The sequence below is a fragment of the Myotis yumanensis genome, unplaced genomic scaffold (genome assembly GCF_028538775.1).
Source record: "Myotis yumanensis isolate MYYU_CA2020_CCGP unplaced genomic scaffold, mMyoYum1.0.hap1 SCAF_10, whole genome shotgun sequence".
NCBI classification, from domain to species: Eukaryota; Metazoa; Chordata; class Mammalia; order Chiroptera; family Vespertilionidae; genus Myotis; species Myotis yumanensis.
Window position 1 is genome coordinate 18648390 of NW_027223761.1, and position 11065 is coordinate 18659454.

Genomic DNA, 11065 nt, shown 5'->3' on the forward strand with positions numbered 1-11065 from the left:
CAAGAATCTATCATTTTTAACTTTACAATAAATATTAATGGTAGAGTCATAGTCAAAGTAGAAATTCTTCATCCTAAGCAAAGGGGGATTGGAATGAGTGACATTTCAATTCCCTTAGTATTTCATGGCTGTCAGCTGCTAAGGTCAGTTTTAACAAAGCCTATTTTAGGAAGCAGCTTAAGAGCAAGAATCAAAAGAACTGGGTTCTGGTATGGGTTAGCTGCTGCCAATTTTAAATAAACATAATTTCCAAATTATATTTTCTTATCTACCTTTCTCAGATTAGTGGGACTTTTAAAGTTCACATTTATGAGAAAGCACTTTGAAAACTAAGAGTTAAAACTACACAGTACATTCTCTATGATTTCTTCATCTCTGTATTCAGTCCGTCAGATATGCCATTTGCTTTGTCTCGCAAGGATTTCCCTAGAGTTGTTGTGTCCTCATGTAGAAACTTCCCTTCTTTAATATGAGGCCTTTCCATGAGCTGGGAAATTGCAGGGCTTGCTTGCAAAATTACAATTGGGTTTGAACATTTCAAGAGACATTTCTTCCCTAATCTCTCTTGTTTTCTTCTACTGTTATTAAAATATAAAATAAACGTACATGTCAATATATATTTATCAATGCTTTTACCAATAAAAAAGGGTTGAAGGTGGCTTAGCATGTCATAAGGCACAGGTAAATAGCGTAAATTAAGAAAATGTAAAAAAGAAAAACAAGACCTGGACATAAAATGAGGCAGGGATAAACCTGTTGCATACCATAAGTCCTATCTACTGCTCTGTGCAAATCACAAACTTGACTGGAAACTTTCTAGGAACCCATATATATAATTTGTAATGTCCAAAAGATAAGCCATCATCCAAAAAAAATTAGGCAGCACATTACCATTATTGATATTAACTTTGAAATCATTTCTCCCAAGTTTCTTTGTAAAGACAATGAGGGAAATTTAAGGCATAGTATATTGAATTACAGTATTATATAGGTAGACACTAAAGAGAGTTTTTTAACCCTTGGCATTTTAAAATGAGGGAAAGGGGGACATCTGTAATACTCTCAACAATATTTAAAAATAAAAATGTTAAAAATAAAGAGAGTTTCTTTGTGCTACATTTACTTGCCATTATTTTGTAGACTTAAATATGGCTGCATGCCTTGTTATAGTCAAGGGATGCTCAGATATCATCTCCCTACCAAACATCTCTCCTCCTTGTCTTCTCTAATCTCCCTTCACCAGGAGGTCTCTTTAAAAGGCAGACAGCTCTGAGGGTGGTCACCCAAAAGGAACTGACCCCTAGTGATCTCTCAGTCCTCTCCAGACTTAGTTCACCTGCCATCCCTGTCATTCAGTTTGCTATATTAATCAGATACATCTTGACTTATATATTAATTATAAATGTACAGTATATTGTCAAAGCTCCTACCCCATGCACTGCCTAATTTAGAAAAATAAATATTTTTAAGTCATTAAAATATTCACATTTACTATTAGGTTGACCTACTATAAAGGGCCAATAAATTTCCTGTGAGATCACACAAAAGACATGGTAGGTCACGCACAGCTACAGAGGGTTTATGAGAACAAAAACACCCATCAAGTACACATCTAATTGCTTGTTTCACTGAAAGAGAAAATTAGGCCTAAAGAAAAGATATTTCAGCTTCCTTCACCAAATGTAATTATAGGAAAGAAAACTTTATTCTACTTCACAAAGTTAAATTATTATATAGTTTCATTATATTAAGACTCGTTTTGTCTTTTGTTCATATTGTGACTTACTGACATGTTCCCCAGGTTAATTAAACATAATACTTACTACATGAACATCAATTACTACTTCATTTGAATTTCAACTCAAGTCCAGAATTTCTCACATTACCTTAAAAATGTCTTCTACTCAACTGCAGAAATCCTCTTTCCAATGCTAATAATACTGGGAGAAAATATAAGCCTGAGCATCCCTTTGGGATATGCTGCAAACAGAGAAGTGTACCTTTGTGTGCTATTCTGGAGCCAAGTGACAAATTATAAAGCTCAATTATCTTTCCCGATGAAGTAGAGAGAAATTATTCACCATTAATATAATTGATCCAACTAACCTCTAAAGCCCCTTTGCCTTGTGAGTTTCATTCATACATTTGAGATAAAAGAGGATTCAGCAGAAAGGAATAACCAACAGAATAGTCTTTATATAGTAGATACTCAAGAATTATTTGCAGTCTATAACAATAATGATAATGAAAAAACATACAATTTTAGTTCTGAAACATATTTGACTGTCACTTAATAAAATGATCTTATTTACAAACAATAAAATCAAGAGACAGAGTTTGGAGAATTTGAAATTGAAAAACAGAATAAAATTCATGTGGTCAGAGCAAATTTTTACCTCTACATCAGACCATGGTTATATTTATTTATTTATTTAAAATATATCTTACTGAGCAACTTTTAGGTAGCCAACATTGGGATGTTGAGGGAGATACAACTGTAGGGCAAGGTAAGGCATTGGGTGAGCTTTGCAATGGTTGAGTGGCAAGCCTCAATTTTCCTATCTATAAAATGGAAATAACTTGTCTTCATAAAGTTGTTATAAATATTACATGACATAACATAATAACATATTAAGAAATAGCAATGGGTAAAAAAACAAGCAAAAATAAAATAGTGAGAAATATATAGTGCCTGCCCTTGTGGAACTTATGACCTCATAAGAAAAGTCATCAAATACTCATATAAATTTATACTTACAAAATATGACTAGTGTGTGGAATCATAACAACAGGTGTCAGGTGATTATATACAACATTTGACATAGTGTTCGATCTTAGGGAAGATTTCTCTGAGGAAGTTATATTTGACCTGAAAACTGAAGGATAATACTAAAAGTTCACTAATGAAAGTGGGTGACAAAGGTGGGGAGTTGTTGGGGGCAGTAAAAAGAATAGTGCTGCAGGTTCTGAGGAAAAGCATTGTGAACTCCAGGAAGTGAAGAAAGTTTAGAGCTGTCAGTATCTTTTCAGTCTCTATCCTCAATACACCTCTTTGGTTTCAGGTCCGAGAGAGTTACATCCAAGCATAACCCAGATGGGGAGTGCAGGGAATACTCTGTGAGGACACAGGGATACCCCTGAGGAGTGATGGGACTGTGCTAACTGTCACAAGCAGGGTGCTAAGAAAGAATAGTAAGGGAGTTTTATAAAGCAGATAAACCATGAAATAACATCAACTAAGGCCTATAATTAGTACAACTAAAGTATAGACCATAATTTATGGAGGGAATTAAAAACGTTAGAGGGATAGAAAAGCTGGTGTAGATCCTATATAATAAAAAGCTAATATGCAAATGGTTGTCACGCCATCACACCATCACTCTGTAAGGCTCAGACACTCAACACTGGAGAGAGAGGAATGGGAACCAGCCAGGCACAAATGAGCTTGTGAGAGAGGAATGGGGACCAACCAGGCTGTGGCCCGGAAGAGGAACAAGCCACCTGCCCCGTGATCTTGGGCAGCAGTGGCTGTGTCTGCACCTGTGGCCCAGGAGAGGGATAAGCTGCCCACCCCACTGTCCTAGGTGCCTGCAGCTGTGGCCCTGGCAAAGCTGCTTGCCCAGAGTCCCCTGTGGCTGTGGCCAGCCTAGGTGAAGCTCGCCCAGGTCCTAGGTACCTGCAGCCGGCCAGAGGGAGGGAAGCCTGGGTCCCAGGTGCCTGCAACCGGCTAGAGGAGGGAATCCTGGGTCCTGCATGTGGGGCAAAGCAGAGGCAGTTAGGGGTGATCAGGCCAGCAGAGGAGCAGTTAGGGGCGATCAGGCAGGCAGAGGTGGTTAGGGGAGATCAGGCAGGCAGGCAGAAGGATTAGGGGCGATTAGACAGGCAGGCAGGCAAGCAGTTAGGAGCCAACGGTCCTGGACTGAAGGAGGCAGTCAGACATCCCCCAAGGGGTCCCGGATTGGAGAGGGTGCAGGCTGGGCTGAGGGACCCTACCCCCTCTGTGCACAAATTTCATACACTGGGCCTCTAGTTAATTATGATCATATAAACTACTCAATCATCAGCTAAATGTGAGGTTCTCAAATCTCTTGATCTCAGCAACTCTTTATACTCTTAAAAAGTATTAGAGACCCCAAAACAGATGTTCTGAAAATGGGTTATAACTATCAATATTTACCATTTCAGAAATAAAAACTGAGAAATTTGAAATGTTTTATTAATTAATTTAAAAGAATAATAAGCCCAATACATGTTAATGTAAATAATAGTTTAATAAATATGGATAAGTTTATTTCAATACCAAAAAATTATATAGTGAGAAATAACAGTTTTATATTTTTGCAATTTTTAAAACTGGCTACATAAGATCATCGAATTCTTACAAATAATTCTAAATTCAAAAAAATGAGCATTTTGTTTTGATTGAAGTATATAAAGAAAATTCATTCTTAAACAGATATACAATTAGAAAAGGGAAGACTAATCAAAAAATGGGCAAAGGACATAAATAGATACTTTTTAAAAGAAGACAGAAGGAAGGCAAGAGACATATGAAAATATGCTCAAATCACTAATCATCCAAGAGATGCAAATCAAAACGACAATGAGATACCATCTCACACCTGTCAGAATGGCTATCATCAACAAAACAACAAACAACAAGTGCTGGTGAGGATGTGGAGAAAAAGGAACCCTCTTTCACTGCTGGTGGGAATGCATACTGGTGCGGTCACTGTGGAGAGCAGTATGGAGTTTCCTCAAAAAACTAAAAATGGAATTCCCATTTGATCCAGTGATCCCACTTCTAGGACTATATCCCAAGAAACTAGAAACACCCATCAGAAGGATATATGCACCCCTATGTTCATAGCAGCACAATTCACCATAGCTAAGATTTGGAAACAGCCTAAGTGCCCATCAGCAGATGAGTGGATTAAAAAACTGTGGTACATCTACACGATGGAATACTATGCTGCAGTAAAAAAGGAGTTCTTACCATTTGCAACAGCATGGATGGAACTGGAGAGCATTATTCTAAGTGAAATAAGACAGTCAGAGAAAGATAAATATCACATGATCTCACTCATTTATGGAATATAATGAACAACATGATCTGATGAACAAAAATAGATCCAGAGACATAGAATCACCGATCAAAACATCAAACCTCAGAGGGAAGGTAGGGGAGGGTGGAGGTAAGGGGGAGAGATCAACCAAAGTACTTGTATGCATGCATATAAGCCTAACCAATGGACACAGACAACAGGGGGGTGAGGGCATGAGTGGGGGGGGGGGGCAATCAGGGGGAGGGGTAAGGACACATATGTAATACCTTAATAAAGAAATTAAAAGTCAAAAACAATCAGCAAAACTAAAAGAGAAAAAAAGAAAATGGAAGACTACTTAGTCTTTAGATAATTGTGATACTCTTCTTTGATAATATAACAAAACACTCATATTTTTAAGGTAATTTCAATGTGAAATATGAAGCCAGTATCTGTAATATCTTGAACTGTTATGAAAACACTGAGTATGGACTGCATGAAATTGCCTCAAGAACCCCCAAAGTTTCCTAGACTATACTCTGAGAACCACTGCTCTAAACATATCCCTTGAAAGTACCCAAAGGATATTTTAATCAAGCATAAGTCAATGCATTAGTGAGATAATTGAAAATCTTTGACACTGTCCTCAGTCATCTGAAAATGACAGTAAGAGATGCTGCTACAAAATCAGGTTTCTTGACTTCAAGGAGAATAATAAAATCTTGGAGTTTCATCTAAGAGAGAGCATAAAATCATCACAAATAAATTGGGTACAGTTACTATAATAAGCCCCAGGAATACTTTCAGTTGATGTAGCTGAAGAATAGTAATGGTGCTGAATAAATTGTGCTAGGTCATACAGCTAGTGATGTGCAGATACAGACAAATTTCCAATGCAGGTCGTCACAACTCCAAAACATATAATGTACTAATTACCAGATATACAATCATGAACAAAGTAGAAAGAGTCCTTGTCCTTGTGGAGTTTATAGTTCAGTGAACAAAATTCATGCACTTTGTGGGGGGGTGGTGGGGGGGGTTTCCCCTCAGCCCAGCCTGTACCCTCTCGCAGTCCAGGATCCCTCTTGTAGTCCAAGACGCCTTGCTCCTTACTTCCTACCTGCTTGCTGCTCCTTAGTGCTCAGCTCGCTGCTCCTTAGCGCTGCCACGGAGGTGGGAGAGGCTCCTGCCACCGCCGCTGCACTCACCAGCTGTGAGCCTGGCTTCTGGCTGAGCAGCGCTCCACCTGTGGGAGCACACTGACCACCAGGGGGCAGCTTCTGTGTTGAGTGTCTGCCCCTTGGTTGTCAGTGCGCATCATAGCTACCAGTTGTTGCACCATAATGGTTGGTTAGGCTTTTATTATATAGACTAGAGGCCCGGTGCACAAAAATTTGTGCACTTGAGGGGGTCCCTCAGCCCGGCCTGTGCCCTCTCAGTCTGGGACCCCTCCGGGGATGACCACCTGCTGGATTAGGCCCGCTCTCTGGGGGATTGGGCCTAAGCTGGCAGTCAGACATCCCTCTGGCAGCCCGGGAGCCCTTGGGGATGTCCATTTGCCAGCTGGGAGCAGGCCTAAGCTACAGTCAGACATCCTTAGTGCTGCTGAGGAGGTGGGAGAGGATCCCACCACCACCGCTGTACTGGCAGCCATCAGCCTGGCTTGTGGCTGAGCAGAGCTCCCCCTATGGGAGTGCACTGACCCCTGGTGATCAGTGTGTGTCATAGTGACCAGTCATTCCCAGTCATTAGGCTGTTAGGGTCAATTTGCATATTACCCTTTTATTATATAGGAGTGCCTGGCCAGCCTGGGTGAGGAGCTGATGGCTGTTTGCAGGCTGGCCACAGCCCCTTCAGGGTAGGGGTCTCCCCTGGGGTACCTGGCCAGCTGGGTGAGGGGCTGATGGCTGTTTGCAGGCTGGCCACAGCCCCTTCAGGGTAGGGATCTCCCCTGGGGTACCTGGCCAGCTGGGTGAGGGGCTGATGGCTGTTTGCAGGCTGGCCACAGCACCTTCAGTGTGGGGGTCCCCACTGGGGTGCCTGGCCATCCTGGGTTAGGGGCTGAGGGCTGTTTGCAGGCTGGCCACAACTCTCTCAGGGTGAGGAGTCCTGCTGGAGTGCCTGGCCAGTCTGGGTGAGGGGCTGAGGGCCGTTTTCAGGCTGGCCAAGCCCCCCAGCAGGGACCCTCACCCCATGAGGGTGTGGCCATCCTGGGTGAGGGGCTGATGGCTGTTTGCAGGCTGGCCAGGCCCCCAGCCACCTAAGCTCCCAGTGCAGGCTGCCTGGAAGCAGGTATCTGGGATTTATTTGTCTTCTATAATTGAAACTTTGTTGCCATGAGCCAGCTCAGGGCAAGCAGGAAGCTTGGCTTCCTCCATCGCCCTGGCAACCAAACCTCCTGCTTGCTCCAGCTCCATGGCTGCCAGCCGCCATCTTGGTTGGGTTAATTTGCATATAGTCACTCTGATTGGCTGGTGGGTGTGGCTTGGGTGTAGCAAAGGTATGGTCAATTAGCATCTTTGTCTTTTATAGTGTAGTTTGTCACAACTACATAGCAAAGCAATTTCCTAGTGTGATTTTGAGAGGTTACATGACTTGCCCCAAACCAGGAAGAGAATTAATGACAGATTTAATATCATCAGAACTCTTCAAAATGCAGTTTGCATATCTCAGGCACTCTAGCACTTAGCTCTCTACCCTGCTTTTCTACCTGAATGGCTAGCTCTACCTCCACCAGAGCAGTTCTAAATTAAGGTTCAATGTTCATTAGGAAGAACATATCTGGATTTCAAGGAGTCAAAGAGTTCCGCTGAAGATGTGCACAGGATATCCTTTTTTTTTTTTACACGTATTTATATATTTTTTTTAATTTATCTTTATTGTTGAAGTTATTACAAATGTCCCTTTTTTCCCCAATGACCCCTTCCACCCTGCACTGACCCTCCCAGGCCTTCACCACACTATTGTCTGTCACAGGATAACTTGTTTGTGTTTTATTTCCAGAGGGTCTATCACTCTTTTGCATAATTTCACACGTATTTTCATTACAAACCTCTTATTTTTATCTTAATTCTTGGCACTTTAATATGTAACTATTAAACTTACTTCATCATTTTGGAACCTTTCCCTAAGCTAGTATAAAGTTTTCTCTGTCATATATTTGCTCTATTATGTGTGTGCATGTGTGTGTATACACAGTTTACAAAACAAAACAAATCTTAAGAATACAGGTTAGCAATCAATGAACCAATAATGCTGGAATATGGCCTTCCTGCCTTAAATCATTTTGAAAAGGTCCATCCTTCTTTGCTGCCTGACCTATGACAGGCCCCAGGAACTTACTTTCAGAGCTGAACAGCAATTATAACCCAGGAAATTTTCTTTCTTAAAGTTGCCTTGATTAATTAGTTCCTCTGAAACTTGTTTAGGAATGAGGCAAATAATTTCTTTCAAGTTTAGTAATTGCTGGAATCTGAGTGCCTTAATCAATCTCAATGATGCCTAAGGCATCTTATTAGAAAGGGGATCAGTAACAATGTTGGGCCTTGCAGCCCAGTCTCACAATGGCAAACGTAGTTTGTTTGCTGTAATGGTTTCTCTGAAGAGTTAAAGGCTGATTCCTCAGGCTTCAAACTCCTACAGCATTTTTTTGCATTACAGAAATGTTAGAAGCAAAAACTACCTGAGAGATGATCTGGGCTGAACCCTTTCTTTGTCAAGTGAGGAAACAAAGAAGTGGAATGGAGAATTTATCTACTCAAAGTCATGGAGTTAGAGGCACCACAACCCTGGCAAGAACCTGGTCCTCCTGATACTTAGTACAATTACCCTCCATAATGTGGGTGGGCCTTAAATCAGTTGAAGGTGTGAATAGAATAGAGGCTGATCTTCCCTGATCAGGAGAGAATTCTGCAGCGCCTACAGCATTGGCTTTTGCTGGGTCTTCGGCTTGATGGTCTTTGGACTTGAATTGTAACATTAGCTCTCGCCTGAGTCTCCAGCCTGCCAGCTCCATGTGCAGGGTTTGGACTCGCTGTCCTTCATAATCTTATGAGTCAATGCCTTAACATAAATCTCATTGTATATATACACACACATCCTTTCGGTTTTGTTTCTCTGAGGACCCTGCTTAATACAAGCACAACAATTGTGTAACTGCTATTGTTATTATTCCCACTCTCTATATGTGGTCACAAAAGCTCAGAGAGGTTATGTAACTTGCTCAGGTTCACACAGCTATTAAATAATATAGTCACAATATGAACCCATGTTTGGTTCTAAGTCCTATGGTCTTATCCAATATTCAATAAACTGTCTCTTTGGAGCTGCATGGAAATAGGATTTCTCAAACGGCAGTTGGAGTCTTATTAATGGGAAATTAAATCAGTTTAGTAGGTCATGACCAGCATTGTTTAGAAAGAAAAAAAACCACACAATAGAATAAAGTAAGAGTCATAAAACTTTTTTATAGAGGGCCATATAGTAAATATTTTAGAATTTGCTGGCATACTGTCCCCCTGACAGCCACCCAACTCTTCTCTTGAACCCCCAAAGCAGCAGGGACAAGCCATAGAGCTGTAGTTCTGGCTTACATATATTTTCACCACAGAAAAGATCTGGATACGTTCTGTTGTAATGACTGGGGTGGAATGCTACAGGCATCTGAGTAGAGTCTAGGATGAGGCTAAACATCCTCCAATACAAAGGACAGTACCCACAACAAAGTGTCATCCTGTCCATACTCTCCACAGCATTGCTGTGGAAAAACTCTGATGTGAAGATGGCTGTATTCCAATAGGAATTTTGTTATGGACACTGAAATTTGAACTCCAAATTATTTTCATGGGTCATGCAATATCATTCTGCTTTTCAGTTTTTTTAACCATTTAAAAATGTAAAACCCATTCTTACAAAAGGGGGCTGGGCTGGATTTGGCCCACAGCCTATAGTTTGGCAATCCCTGAAATTTAGTAATAAACAAGTATTGAAGGTAGTAAAACTAAGTATATTTTGTGGAACTTTTCTTTCCTGTTATGCACCTGTATGCCTTTACTGATTGTCTCTTTGATATATATAGGATGTAGGATGTGTTTAAAACATATAATTCTTCTCTAAGTATGAATTGAGTTATGAAATCCCTCTGGGTTGTTCTCCTTAATTAGATTCTCTTAAGGAATTGTGGGTTGAGACTCTACAGGAAGCACCTTTACATGAAGACAAGACTGTACAAAGAACAGAACTCATTTTGGCTCAATTCAATCAAGATATAACTGTGAGGACTTTCATGTGGTATTGTCCGATGATAAGTCCAAGCCTTAAGCAAATGTTCTATGAATGGACACTTTGTCCTGATGGGACTATCCTGCTGTTGTCCACAAAGTAAGCCGCTCATAGACTCAGGGGAATCTATGTTGTAGCTCCAAGTTATCCTCAGAATTACACATCTTTCTCATTATCTCCAAGCTCTAATAAAGTCACAATAGAAGTTGCAGCCTGGCTTCAAATATGCTAGTTAATGAAACCAGGGATTACTTGGGTTTTGTATATACACATTGAAAAATACATCCCTGGATAAAGGTACCATCACCATCCAACCTTGCATTTTCAGTTATTTCCTTAGGACAATCTCCAAGAGAAAGAGCCAGTAATCATGCTTCTGTCATTAAAAGAGGTTGGCATGGCTGAGGGGTTGAGCATCTACCTATGAACCAGGAGGTCATGGTTCAATTCATGGTCAGGACACATGTCTGGGTTGTGTGCTCAATCCCCAGTGTGGGGCATGCAGTGTGAGAAGCAAAATTAAATGGACTGTGAGTTAGAACTATAATATTGGAATATTGCATAGAAAAGATCACATACAGGACTTAATGAATCTACACTAGTTGACTAAATGAATGAATGATTGGAGAGATGAACAAAGAAAGGAATGTCAACCAGCCCCAAACACTTGCAAGTGGCCTAGAATCTTGGAAATCCACACAATTAGTCTGTCCATTTAGAATCCTCCCCTAATTGCCTTT